Raw genomic sequence first — 19,592 nt, 5'->3', positions numbered from 1 at the left:
GAATGTAGAGAGAGTTAGGAAAGTTGCCGGACAATCATTTACTCGATCAGTTAGGCTTCAACCACAGCTCAGGAACGGTCAAACTCTGGGAGGAGAACATCCATTGCGGCAACCGCAATCTGTAACTCCGAGTCTTCCAAGTTAATACCACAATCAGACCGCGACGTCACGTCTGCTGCAAGAGGAGCAGGTACAAGACGATTCTCTTGTCATTGATTTTTGGGTGAAGCATTTTGTTTTTGTTCTCTCTCATTTCTTTTTGAAGTAGATTTAACGCCACTCGACGTAGCACCGACAAATCACGAAGAATACGCACATATACATATTTCTTTTTTATTATTTTGCTTTGTCGCTGTCTCCCGCGTTTGCGAGGTAGCGCAAGGAAACAGACGAAAAAATGGCCCAACCCACCCCCATACACATGTATATACATACACGTCCACACACGCAAATATACATACCTATACATCTCAATGTACACATATATATACACACACAGACACATACATATATACACATGCACACAATTCACACTGTCTGCCTTTATTCATTCCCATCGCCACCTCGCCACATATGGAATACCATCCCCCTCTCCCCTCATGTTTGCGAGGTAGCGCTAGGAAAAGACAACAAAGGCCCCATTCGTTCACACTCAGTCTCTAGCTGTCATGCAATAATGCCCGAAACCACAGCTCCCTTTCCACATCCAGGCCCCACACAACTTTCCATGGTTTACCCCTGACGCTTCACATGCCCTGATTCAATCCACTGACAGCACGTCAACCCCGGTATACCACATCGATCCAGTTCACTTTATTCCTTGCCCGCCTTTCACCCTCCTGCATGTTCAGGCCCCGATCACTCAAAATCTTTTTCACTCCATCTTTCCACCTCCAATTTGGTCTCCCACTTCTCGTTCCCTCAACCTCCGACACATATATCCTCTTGGTCAATCTTTCCTCACTCATTCTCTCGATATGCCCAAACGATTTCAAAACACCCTCTTCTGCTCTCTCAACCAAGCTCTTTTTATTTCCACACATCTCTCTTACCCTTACATTACTTACTCGATCAAACCACCTCACACCACACATTGTCCTCAAACATCCACCCTCCTGCACACAATTCTATCCATAGCCCACGCCTCGCAACCATACAACATTGTTGGAACCACTATTCCTTCAAACATACCCATTTTTGCTTTCTGAGATAATGTTCTCGACTTCCACACATTCTTCAAGGCTCCCAGGATTTTCGCCCCCTCCCCCATCCTATGATCCACTTCCGCTTCCATGGTTCCATCCGCTGCCAGATCCACTCCTAGATATCTAAAACACTTCACTTCCTCCAGTTTTTCTCCATTCAAACTCACCTCCCAATTGACTTGACCCTCAACCCTACTGTACCTAATAACCTTGCTCTTATTCACATTTACTCTTAACTTTCTTCTTTCACACACTTTACCAAACTCAGTCACCAGCTTCTGCAGTTTCTCACATGAATCAGCCACCAGCGCTGTATCATCAGCGAACAACTGACTCACTTCCCAAGCTCTCTCATCCACAACAGACTTCATACTTGCCCCTCTTTCCAAAACTCTTGCATTCACCTCCCTAACAACCCCATCCATAAACAAATTAAACAACCATGGAGACATCACACCCCTGCCGCAAACCTACATTCACTGAGAACCAATCACTTTCCTCTCTTCCTACACGTACACATGCCTTACATCCTCGATAAAAACTTTTCACTGCTTCTAACAACTTGCCTCCCACACCATATTTTCTTAATACCTTCCACAGAGCATCTCTATCAACTCTATCATATGCCTTCTGCAGATCCATAAATGCTACATACAAATCCATTTGCTTTTCTAAGTATTTCTCACATACATTCCTCAAAGCAAACACCTGATCCACACATCCTCTACCACTTCTGAAACCACACTGCTCTTCCCCAATCTGATGCTCTGTACATGCCTTCACCCTCTCAATCAATATCCTCCCATATAATTTACCAGGAATACTCAACAAACTTATACCTCTGTAATTTGAGCACTCACTCTTATCCCCTTTGCCTTTGTACAATGGCACTATGCACGCATTCCGCCAATCCTCAGGCACCTCACCATGAGTCATACATACATTAAATAACCTTACCAACCAGTCAACAATACAGTCACCCCCTTTTTTAATAAATTCCACTGCAATACCATCCAAACCTGTTGCCTTGCCGGCTTTCATCTTCCGCAAAGCCTTTACTACCTCTTCTCTGTTTACCAAATCATTTTCCCTAACCCTAAATATATATATATTTATATATATATATATTTATATATATATATATATATATATATATATATATATATATATATATATATATATATATATATATATATATAAGTTTTACGAGCGTAATTCGAATACTGAATTCTTAAATGTTTTCTCTAATTTCTCAATGAAACTGAGGTCTCTATAGTTAACAGGGCCTCAGCAAATTGATAATACTAGTCTCCATCTTATACCTAAGTTCAGAGGAAGGGAGTTCAGGAATTTACCGGAGGTTTATAATAGACGCAATATAGTTCAGCCGACCAGTCAATAACATCAACATGTCACACGTTCAAAATTATTTCTACTTCAGCTTTCTTTCACCCCTTTGCCACCCACCCAAGTTCCTTCCGTATTTGACACTTTGTCTTAGTTCACAAGCGCAAAGGGTTATAATTCCACAGAGGAATGTGATTCCCTCGAGCAAGGGATCCTACCACTTTACAGAGCAAATGATTTCAATTTAACACACACAAATCATCCTTTATGTGAAATGGTCAGTCTCTTCTATATTCTAATTGATTTCTTCTTTTTTTGGCATTAAAGGTTTAGCCCCTACTGTCCAAAACGCTTGATTCCTTAGACAAACAAGATTTACTTAACTACAGGCACAGTCAGTAACTAACCTTACCATTCTTCGAAGTCAAATTATTTTACTTTTTATTTGACCATAGGTGTGTGTTCTAAAGAACATGCTTTTATTTCCCTTTAACTCGAGGTTAAACCAGTCTTATACATGAGATCTAAAACCTATTAGGACAAGGTTTAACAGCTTCTACTCTCGCAGACGTTAAGCTTAAATCCTGCGACACAGTGGGTTTAACATTCACGGGAGTTTTGAGCACTTCCACAAAAGTGGTTTAACTTCTCCCACACGCTGTGAATAACCACCACGACTGTCTTGGGCACAAAAGGTTTAAATGCTTCATTCAATTTGCGTTTTGAACTGTGCAGTCTATAAATCTGGAGAAATTTTTGCATTTGATTCTACATCTTATGCATCCGAAGTTTATGTTGTGAAGAAAGTATTCTTCAAAATCCAGTGACATTTCTGTACTAAGAAGCTTTTTCTAAATTCTTAAAGGAATTTGAGTTTTCACGTATGTGTTCCTTAAATTTGGATCAAAAATGTAAAGAATTTCATCAGATGTTTTGGAAATGCAGAAATCTAAGAACCATCAAGAATGATGCAAAGTGTGACGACAAAAAAAAAAAAAGAAAGACTGAATAAGATAAATAGAGAACTAAACTGATGTAAATTAGGAACATCGAAAGATGAATACTGAGAATCAAATCTGTCACGAATCAATAAAGTAATCATCTATTGAGTAACAACTTCTAACTTCAAAGACCAGTGAGAGGATGACTCTCAAGGGTGTGGTCAAAGTCCAAGCTACCGTTTCCCCTATGTCGTGCTCAGTTAGTCGTACCGTCGTGCAGGAGGGCTGTACCGTCGTGCTAGAGTCTCGTAACATGGTGCTCGAGGGCCATACTGTCGTGCTAAAGTCTCGTAACATCGTGCAGGAGGGCTGTACCGTCGTGCTAAAGTCTCGTAACATGGTGCTCGAGGGCGATACTGTCGTGCCAAATTCTCGTAACATCGTGCTTAAGGGCTGCACTGTCGTGCTAAAGTCTCGTAACATCGTGCTCAAGGTCCGCTTTGCCGTGCCAAAGTCTCGTAACATCGTGCTCAAGGCCACACTGACGTGCTAAAGCCTCGTAACATCGTGCTCAAGGCCGCACTGACCTGCTAAAGTCTCGTAACATCGTGCTCAAAGAGCGCATTCTCGCGCTTAAGTCTCGTAACAACGTGCTTAAGGGCCACTCTGTCGTGCTGAGGTCTCTGTCGTGCTCGAGACCTCAAGGATCAATACCACTTCAAGTTACTTTAGAATTCCTACATCAGAGCAGAGAGACAGTGATGAAATTCAATCACACATTTCCGCTTGTCCAATAACATTTTCGCTGGAAACGTCTGCTTTTTCCATGCATCATTAATATTCCAAAAATCCTTACTTATTTCAGGGAACTAAAGACGGACGTCCCGAATTTCATTTGAATCTTAAAACATCTCAGGTGCGTAATATTTTCTCGTTTTCTTTTTCATTGTATGAGGAACTATCATTTATTTCTTTGAATGAAATATTCCAAAAACTTTCTTTTCTCAGCTGTTGGCAAGTAGTCTATAAACATACAAATGTCCTCACCACACACACACACACACACACACACACACACACACACATAAACACACACACACACACACACACACACACACACACACACACACACACACACACACACATACACAACACTCGACAATATGTAAATCGCACGACTCGATTCTTCGTATTTTCTGACATCTTTCATTCATATCATCTTCCTCTTTTTCAACGAACTGTTCAGTATCAAAACCATTAAGTCCATTCAAAGGGATAAAATGAGAATCATAATCGTATTCCCTATGGACTTGTATTTCCCAACAAAAGCAAATCTATGCTTGCTTATCTCTTGCTGTAGCTTAGCTTCCATACTTTGGAATATATTTTTTGTATCAACCTTCGTCTGAATTTCGATTACATATTAGATAGATGGGTCTACCGGACATCAACTTCAAGTGGTTACACCGAGAGTGAAAACATATCTTTGGCGAGGCTGCATTATCATCACTGGATAAAAGGAAGTACACCGTCGTTAAGCAGCCTCTCACTCCAAAGGAGTTCCATCATTACCCTACTTCTGTTGGGAATTCATATTCGAAGCTGCAGAAGCCACATAAAAATGGGTCCAGGGTTGCATGATTCCAGGTATGAAGCGTAATCACAAATGATGGTATATTTGTGTTTGATCTATGGGCTTAGGCGAGATATCCTCCGTCCGTGTACATGAAGGCAACTTCAAACATCGATCAATTTATAAGTTGCCTTCTTTACAAACCTTTTGATTTGGTTGACTGTTTACGGACAGGGTTTTATTTTTCATTGTGCCCTATCCTCATTCCACTGCATTTACTCGAGTTGCACGAACCACGTAACAGACTAATTGTTGAGTTTGTCAAAGCCCCATTGGAAGTTAGATGAGATTCCCTTCACACTTTAGTTTCCTCATCCTCCACCAGCATATACAGGTATGAGGGCTCCGGTCCTTCAGGTGAGCCATTTATATAGATCAAGTTAAGCAAATGTCCGAGAACTAAGCCCTGCGTTGTGCTACTGGTCTCCACAATGCATTTCGAGAAGGCTCTCTCCTCTGGCAAGACTCCTTTTTTCCCATTACTGAAGCAATGGTCTCTCAATCGAAGAAGTCTCCAATTCATTCCTTCCCGATGATCCAGTTTATTTGCAATCCTCCTGTATGGTAGAATGTTAAATGTTTCCTGGAAGTCCAGATAAACACAATCCATCCATTCTTATCTCTTGTTTAAAGCCGAGCTTACTCACTCTTAGAATTCGTGTGTGTTTGTGTTTATCATTTGTGATTATGTGATTACTATATGTGTATTATAGAGAGAGTTCAATACTCATGTTACCCTTATCTTAACCATGCATGTGCATGCACAGGCGCTACACACCAATGGTCAGCCTAAGTCGAGTGTGTCTGTGTGTCTGTGTATGCGTATGTGTATGTGTTTATCTGTATTTGTATTTCCATTTATAGTCATGTGTGTGTGTGTGTGTGTGTGTGTGTGTGTGTGTGTGTATGTGTTTATTTGTATTTGTATTTCCATTTATAGTCATGTGTGTGTGTGTGTGTGTGTGTGTGTGTGTGTGTGTGTGTGTGCATGTTTGCAAGGGCGGGGAGAGATCAAGGGACGGGACTAACACATCAAGGGATTATGAGAGGTGATTTAGGACTGTGAGTCAGAGGTTATCAGATGATTGATGATGATTGTTTTGAGCAAGGTAAGAGTGTTGCTGTGGATGATAGAAGAGAGAAGGATACGAAGGATGAAGGAGAATTATGACGCAGGGGATGAAGGAGAGCAAGAACATGAGAATGAATATGAGTATGGATAGAGGATGATGTAGAATAAGACTGCAGACGATGTAGGACAGGAGTGATACAATGAGTGAAGTAGGAAAAGAAAACGGGAGATAGATTAGATGTAGGGGGGGGGGTAAGGAAATAGGAATGAAGGAAATCATGAATGTGTGAAGGATCAAAATGAGTAATGATTTGAAACGATGGAGAAGGGTAGGAAAGTAAAACACGTAAAAAGAATATCAAGAATATTGAGAATGAAAGACACAAGATATGTGATACGTTCACGTATAAAAACTGTGGAAGACGGAGAAGAGTGGAGAATGTGGAGGTCGAAGGAAGATCAAAAATGTGGAAGGTGGAGTACAAAAAGATTATGGAAGACTAATCAATTCTAAACATCAATACGCAATTAGGATTGATCAACTGATAATCAAGCAGCTGCTCTCTTTAATTTTCATACCCACCTGTGTATGCCAAATGGTATACGAGGGACGTATACAAGTTGTGTATAATCGATTACACCAGGTTCTGAAGTCTGAATTTGAACAACCAAAAAATATTTCTTTCAGGCAGTGGCGTCATTTCTGTATTATCTTATCTTACAGGTACCGTAAATGATCAGCAAGGATGAATTTGAAGTGGTATAGATAAGGTTTGTAGTATCCTTCCTTCAGCCTTCAATTAAGACCTTTCATAGCGTTATTAGATCTGATTTCATAATGGGTAGTGAATGCTTAAGAAAATAAAGATAACGTCTGCACTTAACTGGTACTTTTTAAATAAATAACCAGATTCTATCTCGTCTGTAATAGATATCAAAGAAAGGAAAGGTGATGTTAATTTCCATCACAATCTGAAGCGTGTGAAGATATGTTCGTACACCGGATTTGTGTCATTGTTGGATACATATTACCATGGTGCTTGAAACCTACAGATCCAAGGATGTACATCTGGTAAGATATTACAGAGACATTAACAGTAAACTCATAATGAAACACCGACTGTAAAATCAGAATGATTTTCTATGGCTGGTTTACTTTAAGTTATCGAGTAATTGGATGTCAATGATTCAAAATTAGTTCCATGTGTACTGCTTTCCGTCTCCCTTGAGTTATTTGGATCATTTTTCGATAATCATGGCCTGGTGTTCATGGAATGTGCGACCCCTGCCGTCCCACGTAAGCAGTAAGCTATTCTATCCATATCCTTCGCAGATTTTACCCTCTCTGCCCGTATTCATATGACTGTATCTCACGGCTCGATCTATTAGGGCCCCCTAGAAGATCTTTTTGGTTGGTAAAAGAAAATACATTGGATGGTGCATTTTCGTTTTCTTTCTGTCATCGGACACTTCTAAAAATGCAGAAATAATTCCTTTTAAACTTAAAAGTGCAAAAGCACGTCTTATGGCACGTAGGTTGTCCAGCTTTGCATACCGTTCCAGGATATCTGAATGGAAATCACTTTCATTACAGGGACCAAAACTCATCTCAGTCTTTCTTTGTGTAAAAAGAACTACGACTTGACGCACTTAAGCGACACAATATATTTCTTGGGAATTCATTCACGAAATCTGAATGACAGCCTCTCTTTTCTGCGACGTGCTTGTAAACGTCGGTATATCGACAATCATTATTTTTTTGGCATGAAATATCTCTCACTTTCTTCAGGTTAGATATAGAGAGAATGCATTATAGGGCTGGAGAGAGAATGCATTATGGGGCTGGTAATAATCTTAATCTGCAATGTGTAGCCAGTCTGGATAAGTTGTGGCTATTTCCATCAGAGGCCACAGTCGACTATTGTGTAGAGTCTGGGGTGATATACAGTATATCACAAAAGGGAAATGATGACGAAGCGGCCATGGTACCAGAAATTCAACTAATTGTCCCAGGTATGCTTCGGTAGTTCCAGGCAGCCTGGCCTTCGCCTGGATTCCAAGCTGCTCATGGCTTCCATCTGGACCCTAGGTTGTCTAGCTTCCAAATGGACTCCAGGCTGTCCTTGTCTCCTATATGGACCCCAGGCTGCTCCTGTCTCTTACATGGACACCAGGCTGCCCTTGTCTCTTACATGGATCCCATGCCGTCCCTGTCTTTTATACGGATCCCAGGCTGTCATTGTCTCCTACATGGACCCAAGGCTGTCCCTGTCCCCTACAAGGACTCCAAACTGCCCCTGTATCCTACATGGACCCCAGGCTGCTCCTGACTCCTTCACGTACCCCAGGCTCCCTGGCTTTTGCGAAAAAGAAGCTTTGCCAAAAATCAAGGTCTCACTTTCTATGTAATCGAAGGTATGATGAAAACTTACAGTTTTTATCTACTCATGCAATCATCTTCTAGAGCAAATTGTAATCAGAGAAGCCCAGCTTATGCATTAGTCCCTTATTGCTATAAAAAGTTTATGAGGTACAAACTCCTCGTCACAGATCTCGAAATAACAAAAAGATCCGTGAGGCAGGTTTTCGCCGCCTGTTTACTGCACATGAATACATTTTACGTGGAGTCACAATGTAGTATTTGTTGTGCTCACGCGGCGGCGTCTGGGGGAAATACACGAACAAAACAGCGCCTGACGTAAAATCAATGTTGCCGACATTCTCTCCATCTTCTACTGCCCTGCCACGCGAGAAAGTAAGATTCATACTCTTTTTTAGGGGCGGTGGGTTATGTCTATATTCCTTAAAGTAAACCCTAGTGTACAGGTAGTCTGTATGCTTCCCATATATCACTGTATGAAGGATAACTAGCTAATGTATATCTTTAAACGCAATTATTTTACAGCTAAGGATTAGAAATATATCTGTCTAATTGAGACCAGAGAAAAAACTCATCTGTTTAGACCGGGAAGCATTTTAAGAATAAAGTTCTTTTAGGTGATATTCGGGTTCTTAAATAACACTGGTACGAGCGAAGAATGAAGGTGAAAGTTTATACTAAAAGGAAAATTAATGGTCAAGAAATAGCATCACGAAGGTCATAATGGAGACCTGGTCAAAAGATAAAACAACCCAAAGTAAAAGAAAAAAAAACTATCATCTCACTCATACATGAGACAGTAGCAGTGAAACCTGCAGTTGTGGGCTAAGTTGTTCTGTGACGGATGTGTAATACTACATTCACTACATAGCCATCCTTGAAATACGTTAGATGCTGACCAGTCTAATCAATATAGAATGATTAATATTAAATCATTGCAGTCAGGATGTAGACATTTAGTATGGTAAATAAATTTGATCGATCGGTTTGATCGATCAAACCACCTCGCAGCACATATTGTCCTCAAACATCTCATTTCCAGCACATCCACCCTCATCAGAAAAATCCTATCTATAGCCAACACTTCACAACCGTATAACATTGTTGGATTCACTAATTCTTCAAACATACCCATTCTTGCTTTCCAAGATAATGTTCTTGCCTTCCAGACATTTTTCTACGATCCCAGAACCTTCGCCCCCTCCTCCACCCTGTGACTCGCTTCCGCTTCCATGGCTCCATCCGCTGCCAAATCCACTCCCAGATATCTAAAACACTTCACTTCCTCCAGTTTTTCTCCATTCAAACTTACCTCCCAGTTGACTTGTCCCTCAACCCTGCTGTGCCGAATAACCTTGCTCTTATTCACATTTACCCTCAGCTTTCTTCTTTCACATACTTTACCAAACTCAATCACCAGCTTCTACAGTTTCTCATCTGAATCAGCCACCAGCGATGTATCAACAGCGGACAACGACTGACTCACTTTCCAAGCTCTCTCATCCACAAAAGACTGCATACTTGCCCATCTCTCCAAAACTCCTGCATTCACCTCCCTAACAACCCCATCCATAAACAAATCAAGCAACCATGGAAACATCACGCACCGCTGCCGCAAACCGACATTCACTGAGAACCAATCACCTTCCTCTCTTCCTCCTCGTATACATCCCTTACATCCTCGATAAAAACTTTTCACTGCTTCTAGCAACTTGTCTCCCACACCATATACTCTTAATACCTTCCACAGAGCATCTCTATCAACTCTATCATATGCCTTCTCCAGATCCATGAATGCTACATACAAATCCATTTGTTTTTTCTGAATATTTCTCACATGCATTCTTCAAAGCAAACACCTGATCCACATATTCTACCACTTCTGAAACCACACTGCTCATCCCCAATCTGATGCTCTGTACATGCCTTCATCCTCTCAATCAGTACCCTACCATAGAATTATCCAGGAATACTCAACAATCCTATACCTCTGAAATTTGAATACTCACCTATATATATATATATATATATATATATATATATATATATATATATATATATATATATATATATATATATATATATATATGTAATGTGTAAGTATGTATGGATGTATGTATGTATGTAATAGAGAAACTTTTTATCAACATATGTTCTTCCTGCGATAATATTACTTATCCAAATGCTCCAGTTTCCTTACATCCTAAAATGTGTTACCACACAAACACACAGGGCCTGTTCGACGCCCGAATATGGATCCAGACTCAAGATATCCATAAAGGGATTCGACGTTCCATTCCCAGGTATCTGCAACCAGATGGGGTATCTGGTGAATCTGTCTTCGGAGACAGATTCCTTAGGCAGTGCGAATATAGATCTGGGTTTCGAGAATATGGAACAGGATCTTTGCCTCGGATCAATGCAACACACGGCCATATTCACAACTCAGCCACCGAGGTGAGTACACCTTTACGAGAAAGTCAGAGGAAGGTATTTGTTCTGAGAAACTTTTCTTTAGTTCGTTATTTGAAAAAGATTTGCCATCGGCTCAGACATTATTGACGCTGCTGATTATATATACCTCCAAAATCACTGCTAATCAATTGTGTTTATATATATATATATATATATATATATATATATATATATATATATATATATATATATATAAAACACAATTGTCTAGGAATGATTTCGGGGGTGAATTATAGAAATCAGGAGCGTCAATATGCTGGATCCGTTTGCAAATCTTATTCAAATAACGAGCTAAAGAAAAGTTTCTCAGAACAAATACCTTCCTCTGACTTTCTCGTAAAGGTGTGCTCACCTCGTCGGCTGAGTTGTGAATATAGGCAGATATAGGGTGTTCTGGTCGGGGTGGTGTGCGAAGTGAGAGGGCCAGGGAGAATGGTTTGGTAAACATAGAAGAGATAGTGAAAGCTTTGCTGAGGATAAAAGCAGGCAAGGCGGCGGGTTTCGATGGTATTGCAGTGGAATTTAGTAAAAAAGGTGGTGACTGTGTTGTTGATTGGTTAGTAAGAATATTCAGTGTATGTATGGATCATGGTGAAATGCCTAATAACTGGCGGAAGGCATGCATAGTGCCATTGTACAAAAGCAAAGGGGATAAAAGTGAGTGTTCAAATTACGAAGGCATAAGTTTGTTGAGCATTCCTGGGAAATTATATGGGAGGGTATTGTCTCCATGGATGCTTAATTTATTTATGGACGGGGTAGTTAGGAAGGTTAATGCAAGAGTTACGAGAGAGGGGCAAGTATTCAGTCTGTTGTGGATGAGAGGGTTTGTGAAGTGAGTCAGTTGTTTGCTCATGATACGCCGCTGATGGCTGATTCGGGTGGGAAACTGCAAAAGCTGGTGACTGAGTTTGGTAAAGTATGTGAAGGAAGAAAGTTGAGAGCAAATGTGAATAAGAGCAAGGTTCAGTAGGGATGAGGGACAAGTTAATTGGGAGGTAAGGTTGAATCGAGAAAAAATGGAGAAAGTGAAGTGTTTTAGAGATCCGCGTGTGGACTTAGCAGTGGATGGTACCATGGAAGCGGAAGTGAGTCACAGGGTGGGGGAGGGGGCGAAGGTTCTGAGAACGTTGAAGAATGTATTGAAGACGAGAATGTTGTCTCGGAGAGCAAAAATGGGTATGTTTGAAGGAATAGTGGTTCCAACAATGTTATGTGGTTGAGAGGCATGTGCTATAGGTAGAGGTGTGCGAAAGAGGGTGGATGTGTTGTATTTGAAATGTTTGGGTACAATATGTGGTGTGAGATGGTTTGACGAGTAAGTAATGAAAGGGCAAGAGAGATGTGTGGTAGTAAAGAGAGTGTATGAACTGGAATCTCCGTAGTTTCGTCTCTTATCATTTTTTTTCTTCTTAATTCCTAACAGATGAAATGCTTTCACACAGCATCGTTTTCTTTTCTATAGCTTTGACGTCTTTGGCCCCATCTATATTGATATGAATTCTTAAGAAGGCGTTAGGTCGTAAGATATCTCCAGTTCTTGGAGGAGATGGACATGGTAAAAGAAAGCCACCACTGAAGACTAAATATGAGCATAATGTCATAGAAACCAGCATCGGGCGAAGGAGAATAAGCAAGTATATTATATATCACCCACTATAAAGCTCAGATCATAGACGAAATATCCAGAGATTAAGAGAAATGTAAATTTCATCTACGTATCTCCAGTTTTCCACTCTCTAAGTCCCATAGATGTGGTCATTAAGGTGTCAGTTATCAATATGTGACGTGAAAGTTGTTAGCTTAATCAGAGTCGCTGTTTGGAGCAGTACTGATCTCTCTTCATACCTGTGTAAATTGTGCTTGGGACAATATAATCACCCTCTGAAAATGCCTTAAAAGTCCCCAATCTCTATGCCAGGATGAACGACCATGTCGGTATCCTAAACAGCTAGGCTGAACAGAGCCTACCAACTTGCGGTCGTATCACTACCAACATACACACATGTATACACACGGTAAAATAAAAAAAAAAGTTTCTTACCATGTTTTATGAAATGATATGATACTACTGACGAAGGATTTTCAAGAATTTCCATTCATCCAGCATCACACCGGCAGCCCTGCTTCCATGATATTGTGGTATATCGATTGATAGCGATATTTCGTGTCATTTGACATCAGCTTTCGGCACGATGACTTCTCTTTGGACAGTTGTTGCTCCACTGGCCGTCATGTTTCCACTCGATGTTGACCAAACAAAAGAGACTATATAGGCTGGGATATAGTCTATGATCCCTTTGCCTACCTTCATCCACGGTCATGATTCGATTGCAATCGCTAAAATGCCTGTTGCAAAGAGGACAGAGCGTAATCAGGAGTGTGCCTTTGAAAAAGTTTCGATCCTTCCTTGCTCGCCAATTTCGTCTCTCTATAAAGACTAATCTTTCCCTTCTTGAAAGCATGTCTTGATCCAGCCTATCCTGAGGAAAGAAGGCTGTTGTAAACCTTCCATCTACCACGCCATTGCTCTCAATTCTGCTCTCTTCCTAAGGTTTTGTAAACCTCTTTGACTAAAACTTTCTCTAACAACCATCTTCCACTTCCGTCTTCCGTGATGATGCTGCCTTCTTCCTTTCCTACAAATATCACTGTCACCACTGCTCGTTTGAGCTGTCTGCGTTTGTCATTACCCCTAAGGTTTGGACCTGCGACTGCTGCTCCCCATCATTTCTATTTGGATAAGAACCACTCGACAATTGACAGTTACGGTGTCTCCTTTTCTCGAACAGCGAAGCAAGGTACCCATTCATCGGTCAACCCCGAGGGGAGGATGAACAACTGAGATGGCTGTTGGCTGAAGGCTGGTCTCTGAATACAGGCCCGCCCGGTTTCTTCTTACCGTTTTACTATAATTTTTCTCCCTTTAAGAATGAGGTCTACAAACGACTGGGAGATTGATTTTTTCTCTCACTTATTATCTTATCGTCCAAGATGGCCATGACCTGTGGCACGTTCTGACCCTGCTGTGTTGGTCATATGAATTAAGATAAAAGATAGACTACATCAGAAACCATAGCATATGGTGAAATTTAATTTTATGTAGCATGTCATTAAGCCTACCTCCCTCCCACTTTATGTCGAACTTAATTGATTATCTACTCCAATATAAATTATCAATATCAGATTTCTTCGCTCACAGTTGTCAGATTGATTCGAATGGTGGTCTTTCCTTAATGATTCTTCATCCGGGATATGCTACAGTCTCTTGAACAGATACGGTCGGTGATGAACCGACGGCCGGTCGGAGATCGCTATCTATCCACATTGTAATGATCTTTCGTCTTTTGGACTCAGCAGCATCATATAGGCTCGTGTGACGATAATGCTCCTGCAATTGACTGCCTAGCTGTCTTCATTTCACTGTCACGTTCGGTCATTTCTCGAAGTGCCTGTGGCCACCATACTTCTCAAACAGACCCCAAAGTGCTAACCATAACTAACTGAACGTCTTTGGACGTGCATTTTTTCCAACACTCAAACCTCATATGCAAAATATGTCCAATACAAACCCGTAATGACTAAGACATTAAGTTTAGCTTGAAAAGCTAAGTCGTTTGTGTCAAGTATTTGCAGCAAATGTCACTGTGGGTAGTGAGTCAAAAATTCATCTTTCTTATAGGTCAACAGCTCTCTTCATCATACTGACGCAAAGCCAAACAAAATTCCAAAAGCCCTTTTCTACAAAAGACGAGAATTCCGAGATCGACAAGAAATAAAACTCCAGTGCGGTGAAAAATATTTCTTTCGCCTGAAATCCCATGAAGATCATCCTCCCACCCGTTCGAGCAACGCGTACGCAGGGAAGCAGCACCACCAGAGGGATAGCACTACTTTGTTGGCCTTGACTGCAGGAGCGAGCAGTTGGAAATGGGTAATACTACCGTCCTGTCGAAGTGGTAGGTGGGACCATCTTACATCCTCCATGTTAAGACTGCTCGTCTTGACGTCTAATTCAGACTGAAGTACCGAGCTAGATTTAGTATCTTTTTACATTTACTGTATTTCTATCCTCCTTTTCTCCCTCTCGCCTCAACATTTATTTTTCACACTATCCACATTTCTTTTCATCTTCATAGATATAGACCTGATATGTATTCTTGAGCACGTCATAGTGACCCTTGGGTATGATGGTATAGCCTTTGACCTGATGCTTAAGGGGTCAGGTCGTAGATCACTCATATGAACATACCTAAGGGTGTTGTGCCGTCGTGCCCTAAGGACAAAATTGAATTATTAAACCTACCCACAGACACTCTCAGGGAACGGTCGAGCAAAAACGTTCTAAACCAAAGAGAAGAGATTAAAGTCTTCGAACTGAAAAACAGTAAGTCATTTTTTTTTTTTTTGCACATTATATCTGTCTGCAGTTACGTGCTGCTACTGCAGTATCCTACCTGCGTAACACGAAACATTTCTTAAAAATGTTGAAAGTCTTGAATTAGCAGAAAGACGGTGAAGCTTAAAGGTATTTTTGCCCGTAGGAACACAGACCATCTGTTTGTTTCTAGTATTAGAGTGATTACACCCCACGAGTTCCCTGAGAAAAATATTTGCGGTGAACATTACGGGAAGACTTGACGATTGTAGCTGAGATATAGACCTTTTTTCCTATGGTTTGGAAGTTTTCTTAAATCCTTTTAGTACTGCACCATGGCTCTTATCGTCCTACAATATCTGACATTTTTCTTTTGTTTGGAATTTTTTTCTAAATCCTTTTAGTACTGCGCGATGGCTCTTTTCGTCCGACAATATCTGGTATGGATAACTGTTTTTTTATATATGTGGCATCGCATTCATACATATTCATTTTTTCCTTGAACATAAGTCGTCTGCTTTCCAAATACTAGTCAAATTCGTAGTCACATTTGTCCATTATATGCACTCAGTCTCCACTTATATGCAGCCACGAATGCTAAAGTGTGCCTTTGATATTTTCTCATAACTTAACCACTTTTCAGTGAAACAGATTCTGGGGGGTGGGGGTGAGGGGGGGGGGGTATGAGTGCTCGTTTGATCTATGGGAATACGATTTTCTAGATTAATTGTATGCTGTATGACTGAACAACATTACTACTGTAGTTGTCATTCGTACTGATACAGTGGCAATAGTAGTAGTAGTATATGTAATGGCAAGAGTAGAAGTAGTAATAATAATAATAACACAAGTAGTAATTGCAATGGCTGTCGTAGTATTCGAAGTAGTAGTAGTAGCATTAGTAATAGCTGTAGTAGTAGTAATAGAACCAGTAGAAGTAAAAGTTAGCAAACTCACTTTAGTGGTCTTGGCAGAAACACTTTACTTATATTTTCCAAAAACTAGCACTTACAACAAGGTAAAGAGATGCCAACTAGGTATTTTTCCCTCAGTCGAAGCAGGGAATATAAATCTTCAAAACTTGTTACTGTGACTGAAAGCACTTTAGCTCCAAAGCATTTTAACCCGCAACACTTCTCCCACACACGAGCCATTCATACTGAAATACAAAAGGCCCACAATTCACAGCACCTGGAGAGCAGGACTGTAAAATAATTGCACTTTAGAAACATGTATTCACAAGGCAAAAATTCTTTTTCCTCACAAAGTTTTCACTTTTTTTTTTCGTCTTTCAAGGATATTTATATACTTTTTTTTCTTCATTCATTCTCTTCTTCATGAATTGTTGCAAAATGTTTTTCTTATAGTTTAGGCAACTACTTGTCTTCAGTTATGCTGAAATGGATATATATATATATATATATATATATATATATATATATATATATATATATATATATATATATATATATATATACAGAGAAAGAGAGAGAGAGAGAGAGAGAGAGAGAGAGAGAGAGAGAGAGAGAGAGAGAGAGAGAGAGAGGAATACAGATAAGCTTAGAGAGTAAGCTTGTTGGGCAGTACACCCACTGTGCTAATAGGTCAGACGCTCTTGAAGCAGCTTGACCTCACACCCTTCGGCAATAGCCCAATTTCAAACTCCGATGTCAACCATTATTGAACACACGATATATTTCCACCAAAGAGGGGGAAAAAAAGGAGTAAATTCTCTTCCCATCTATATTGCCACTTCTGCGAAGATAATTTCAAGCCTTTTAGATTATGGTCTTGGCGGTAACACGAACGCAAAATGCGAAATCTAATTAAATATCACATTAGAGATAGAAAATGCAATTCCAGAATTCCCTTGACTCTAATTTTCACCCGCTGAGTCGGATAGCCTGGAAGCTTTGCCATGGCCCTGTGACCTACTCTGCCACAGCCATGGCAAATTGACCCTTTAAGCCGTGCCAAAAGCCTGGAATCGAACCGGAACACTCGAATTTCGGCAACGCTGAGCTACTCAGTGCACCACGACAGACCCACGCTCTCAAAAATAATGTAATTCACATCTAGCACGGTGATTACATTAGTTACAACAGCATACAGTCGAAATAGTGCAATTGCAAGCGTTCGTGGACTAACTAAAGGATTTTTCAGAAGAGCAATGAAAGCTGTACTGCCTGGTAAGTGGATGAACGGTAAAGTGATAATTGTTTTCGAGTACAACTTATGGTTGTACGTAGGAGATTGTCGGTGGTCAATTTTTGTACCAGAGTTAAGAATTACATCATGATGTTAAGTACAATGTACTGCAGTCTACAATTACATCATAATATCAAGTACAGTGATTACATCATAATATTAAGGACAATGTACCCCAGTCAAGAACGGCAACATGATATTAAGGATTTTTTACCGTAGTAAAGAACTCCATCATAATATCAAATACAGAATAAAGAGAAACAGAATTCATACCTAACGGATGTATTTTGAAGACAAATGTCGTTTTTGTCAAAGTTCGTAGAATTTTGAAAATATAAAAAAGTACGTGTAAATAGAGATATAACAAAGAACTACTTATCTATATTCAGAAACTACACAGTGTGATGAAAATACTTCGAATATAATCTTACAACAATATACGTGACACTCAGTTCTTTGCAGCAACGATAAACCTTTCTCACCGCAAATCATACTATAACCATCTAGCAAACCCTATGCATGAGCAAAGAAAATAATTACCCCCAACCACACACTTTGGAAACCTTCATTCACAGATTCCTCCAACTCCCTCCATTTTCACCAGCAAAGACAACGATGACACAATCTAATGCACACCGAATGAAATCAGTGAGCACCAAGCAGCAACTCATCCATCTAACAGAGTCTGCCATCCACCAGACACGCACCAGTCCAAAGTTACACTTCCTAGACATACTAGTGTTATTCTTTTCCGTTTACTCATTGCCTCTTCTTTCTGCATCTCCACTGTCTTTACTCTGCATATTTTCTCTCCATATTTTTCAGCCTTGGGTTGCAACTAATTCAGGAAATCAATAATCATCTACTCACTCCAGTTTTGCCATGTGTGCTGCAAAAGGAAGTACTATGCTAACGTATGAATTAGTGGCTTAGGAAAGAAATGAGGGAGGTAGTAAATCACCACACAATAATCACGTAAATCACGAAGCGATGGTTCAGTGAATAACTGAATAATCTGGGGAATTATGTGAACAACTAAGTGATTCAGCAAACATCTGCGTCCTTGAGTAAACAGTCAAGTATAAAGACTAGCCAGTACAGTGAAACATACGGAGTTACATTAAGAGATTGATTGATAAGTCATCAGTCTAGTTGATATAAATAAAATGAACAGTTAAACTATACAGCGATGAACAAAAACGTAAACGAAGAAAGCAAAAACTTTTGTGAGCGTATGAAGATCATGTGAATAATTACTTGAATAAGTCTGCAAGTGTTTTGTATAGTTTGAGATTGAACACTTAATGTCTCCGTTCAACAATGGAACTAGACAAAGTCGACATGATAGTTCCACAGAACAACCCCATCATCAAGTGAAAGGTCTAAATAATGATAAAGTAGGAGCATTGATAATATCCAAAGCCAGGGAGCATTGCCTTGGGAAACGTGAGCAATCGACTGAATAATAGAGCTGAAAATTGTTACGTGCACGTTAGATCACACCTCAGATGTCAGTTATTGGTACTTGTGCTTACATTTTTCATGAATGACCAAACCCAGAAACGAAAGCAACTTCCCAATTTTGTCTCCAACAATTCCTCCTCTTTGTCTTCATCTTTTTAATCCTCTACTTCTCTTGGTTTCATGGCATCACTTTAATCTGTTTCATGATATGATTTTCTGTTCCCTTTTTCATTCTATCATCTTTACTGCTCTCTTCATTTTCTCTGGTTTTATTGTTTTCCTCCCTATATCATCAAGTCTTATCTCTTTCTCTTGTCGCACTTTCTCTATTATTCTCTTTCATAACTGTAATAATTTTTGTCAACCTCTTGCTAACTGTTTTATATCTCCTTTGTATTAATCTTCTTTTTTAGTCTCTTTCTGATTTATCCTTCCCTCCTAATTACTCACTCTTTTCTGGAAGCATATTCTTTTCCTCATAATATTCTA

This window comes from Panulirus ornatus, chromosome 8 (assembly GCF_036320965.1).
Source record: "Panulirus ornatus isolate Po-2019 chromosome 8, ASM3632096v1, whole genome shotgun sequence".
In the NCBI taxonomy this organism is placed as follows: Eukaryota; Metazoa; Arthropoda; class Malacostraca; order Decapoda; family Palinuridae; genus Panulirus; species Panulirus ornatus.
Note: the sequence above shows the minus strand (reverse complement) of the source record.